Source organism: Cricetulus griseus (genome assembly GCF_003668045.3).
Source record: "Cricetulus griseus strain 17A/GY chromosome 1 unlocalized genomic scaffold, alternate assembly CriGri-PICRH-1.0 chr1_1, whole genome shotgun sequence".
Lineage (NCBI taxonomy): Eukaryota > Metazoa > Chordata > Mammalia > Rodentia > Cricetidae > Cricetulus > Cricetulus griseus.
In genome coordinates, this window is record NW_023276807.1 from 95,970,117 (window position 1) to 95,974,624 (window position 4,508).

Below are 4,508 nucleotides of genomic sequence, written 5' to 3' on the forward strand. Positions count from 1 at the left end.
GCACCAGAGAACCATGCCCCATTACTGTCCAGTAACAAAACCTGAGAGCAACTTCCAACTACAGAACAGCAACCAGGGTATGCCACACACACACACACACACACACACACACACACTGACTGCTCTTTTCCCATTCCTGGTCCAGATGCTGGTGCCAGCTAACCCCTCCCACCCCACCTCCCACCCCTGTCCCCGTGATTGTAAAGATGGTGTGAGAACAGCCTGAACCTCTGAGCCAGAAGAGGAACTTTCTTCCAGGAAATCATTCTGTTACCTTGTCCCACCGCTAAATCTACATATGCACATTTACAGGCCTTTGTGTCTGTTTTCCTGTTCACTGTAATTCTAGTACAGGAAAACTAGGAAGAAGGGCTTTCTCCCCTCCTCCCCCCATCCAGTTCAGGCTCAAATATAAACAAAACTATTTCCTTTTTTTTTTACAAATTTCTGTTTCCCTGCTTATCGCTAAGTGGCACATAATAAACTAGAGATTCTGGTTACACTGTTTTTAATCCAGCAGCTGTAGGGCTTTCTAGAGCACTGTTCCTGGACAGAACCTCCCCTCTTGTGAGCTAGTTTCTAGAATACCCCTCACTGAGGGCAGACATTTTCAAATAGCCAGCTGGCCATTATTAGGTGGGGCTACAGTGGGTAACAGCCAGCATTTTTATTGTTAGTGGGAACGAAAGGAAAAGCTCCCTCTGCTTTGCGCGCAGAAGGGCACGTACTTCTGTGTCACATGAAGTAACAGGCTGCCCACAGCTGAAGGTGAGACTACCATCTTACTCAGTCACACCCTGCCCCCTCCCGTAGCTCAGAGAGGCTCAGAGTTTTTGCCAGCCTCATGAGGCATGAAATTCCATGGCCTCCTGTCCTCCCAATGACTGACTGTCCCTTTGATGCAATCCAAATAACCCGAAGATGCCCTTAGTAAGGGCTACACATTTGAATGTGGAGCCTGTTCAGGCAGCATGTCTTCAAAGAAACAGGGATGATGAAATCTCCGTGGAAATTTTATGAATTGTGCTCAGAAATGGGACAGATGCTGATGGCTGCCTTGCACCTCTGGTTATTGACCTTTGGGAAACCTGATTGGCAAGATGTAGGATTTCTCAGGTAGGATATCTGGAAGATTCACCTAGCCTTGGAGCGCTTGGTGAGGCTGCTGCATCCTGAGAATTCAATGAGTTGTTGGAACACTGCTGAGATCTGTTTGCTAACTGCTACAAGGGAACACAGCTGTTGTGCAAGGTGGCGGGCTGAGATGCAATTGTCTATGTATGTTATCAGGAGTGGGTCCTTAACAGATTATATCCTCTCTAACTCTCAATCATAGTTGAGAATTCAGTGCCCAGAAGCCACTTCTTTAGGCCAGGTAGTGGTGACATATGCCTTTAGTACCAGCACAAGAGGTAGAGGCAGGAGGATGTCTATGAGTTGAAGGCCAGCCTGGTCTACAGAGCTAGTTCCAAGACTGTCAAAGCTATACAAAGAAACCCTTCTTCAAAATTCAAACCAAGAACAACAAAATAAAAATACAAGTTAGTTTCACACTGACTTTTATCATAGGTAATCTTCAAAGATTTTTTGATAGAAACTGAGGGATTGGTTATCCTGTCCTATTAGAGTCAGAAATCAGTTTAGGAAATGAATTTGGTGTGTAAACACAGGCAACCTAAGGCTGGGTCTCCCCAGCCTGCCTCCTTCTGCCTATTGTCATTATCTAAACCTCCAAGACCTGCCTAGTACATCTGGAGGTCTTTCTGCCTAAGCACTGTTTATTCATTTAAGTCTAATTTAAAGGTCACCTCTAAGAGCCTTCTCAGCCTGGGTTGAGCCTACTGCCCTTGGAATTCAAACTCTTAGCCTCCCTTTGATTTGTTCATTAAGATAACTGTGAAGTTGTAATGAATAATGCAGTGGGAGCCTTTGTGCCTCCCCCCCCCAACATGCCCATTTCTCCCAATAAAAACACCTCACAAACCATAGGAGGCTGTCACAGGACAGTAATATCATGCAAGTTGGCTGAAGTTTTCCTAGACTCAGTTTTGGATTTCATACTCCATAGTTCTGTCACATGTGGGATGCCACCAGTCAACACACTAAAGAGTTCCATTTACCAAGGTTCCCTCATGCCATTCTTGCAAACCATATACATTTCCCTCCAGTTCTTCCTCCACCCACCACAGATCTGAGCCCTGGGTCTACTCTCCTGTTCTCCATTGCTACAAATTTTGTCATTGCAAAAAAGAAAATGTTGTATTCTCAGAAACTATATCTAACTCGTCAGAATGGATTTTTGTTTCTTTCTCCCCCCCCCCTTTGGTTTTTTGAGACAGGGTTTCGCTGTGTAGCTTTGGAGCCTATCCTGGCACTCACTCTGGAGACGAGGCTGGCCTCGAACTCACAGAGATCTGCCTGCCTCTGCCTCCTGGGATTAAAGGCATGTGCCACCAACGCCCGGTTCCAGAATGGACTTTTTTTTTTTTTTACCTGACTTAATTCACCAGAGCTTGTCTGCACAAATGAGCTAACAGGGAGTCCAAACCTCTTCCTTTCAAAGCAGTATTTCACAGTGCAAGGAAGCATTACTATTAGCCAGTTCCTTCCTGTTAAAGGCAAGCTGAGCAGTTTTCAGTTTTAGAACATTAAGACGAAAGCTGGCAAACACACCCCCACCAAGGCAGAGCAGGGGGTTCTCAGTGAGTTCAAGACCAGCCTGGTCTACAAGCACAGTGAGTTCCAGGACAGCCAGAGCTACATAGATAGACATCTTCTCAAAAAGCAAACAAGAAAGAATGATGCTGTCCTAACACTTCTCTGCATCCCTGTTTTGTGTCTGAAAATGAGCTCTCCTTGCTCTGGGATAAATGGGAATGTGGTGGCTGCCTCTTACAGTAAGTGCACACGCAGTCCAACAGAGGACTTAAAAACTGTTTTATCCCCCACCAACAACACCTGAACCATCCAGTTTCTCTACTCAGCAGCATTCCATGTGGTCATTACCATCCAGTTAGATGGATGTGTCACATCTTATCTAGGTTTCAGTCTGCAGAGGACAAATGCTAGGCATCTCCTGATATGTTTGGTGACATCTTGTTTTTTCTCCCCAGTGACATATTTGTTCATATCTTTTTCCCATTTTCTAATGATATGTTTTAGGGGTTTTTTTTTCTTTATTCTTGTCGAGATTTGAGGGTTCATTCTATATGCTAGTTGTGAATTCTGTATTTGATCTACTGCTTGTAAATGCTTCCTCCCATTAGGTGGCTTATTGTTGTATCCTCTTTTAACAAACTTTCAAAGTAAAACATTTTGTCAGTATTTGAGTTCATTTTATATTGTCCAGTTATGACTGATACTTTGTTATCAAATCTAAGAATGATTTTCCTATCTCTGACAATTTTGTCCCATATGTTTTTCTGGAACTTTACTAGCTGTATAATTTACATTTAAGTTCACGGTCCACTTTTTGGTGTGAGAACTACGGGAAAACGAAAGACCCCCAGAGGCTCAGGCCCCCAGGATCTCTGCTCAGGATCTCAGCACCCCAATCACCAGGTGGAGGTGAAAGCTTGATGCAAACAGCCAGAGGCTTTATTGCAGTTGTTTAATGAGCTAACCCCATATTAGCTTGGGCCTTTCATCCATCCACCACGGCGGATGGCTGGGAAAGACGCCGAGAAACCATGGCATAGAGATCTTATAGGGCAGTATAAGGGGAGTGTCTAGGGGTACGCACAGGCTCAGGATTGGTGTGCCTCAAGGCTTGGAGGACTTGCCCTCTGTTGATTGGTCAACTGGTTGTTATGGCCCATAGGCCCTCCCAGGGCATTGCTATGCTCTGCGAATCATTGCTGTGCACTTGTCAGTAAAGCACACCCAAAGCCGTAATGCATAGCACCACCAGCTAACTTCTGATTGGTTCCTAGCCATGAGGCCAGCATCTGACCTCCTAGGGACCAAGGCAAGATCAGGCAAGCACATGTTAGACTGTCGTGGCTGCTGAAATGGGGAGCTGGTCCCTTCAAAAACTGCAATCTTTCTATTTTGCCAGTAGCAATCCAGCAGCATTTGTTGGAAAGGCTATCCTTTATTGGATTGCTTGCCATCTAACTGGGAATTTAGTTAAGCACAGTTTGCTGCAGCTGTTGGGGGAGGGGATCCTTCCAGTAGTGAAAGTGTCTATCTTCCCATTCTCAATACTTTATCTTTTCCACTACTCTCTCTGCTAGACCTTAATATTGGGGAGTGGTTTTCCTAGCTGGCTCTTCCTTAGAATTTGGAGATTTTATCTCTTCTAGTATATGAGCCATGTAAATTTTTAAATGACATTGTCTATTTGTGGAAACCTATACTAGGGTTTTGAAAGGGACTGTGTCAATCTTGGGTCACTTGGAGTGGTGCCCAAGATCTTTGGTTTATTGAGTTCTCTTTATGAGCAGATCCAGTTGCAATCTCTGGGAGTTGCTGTGGGCTAGATCAAGCAGAATTAAAAAAGCAAAACA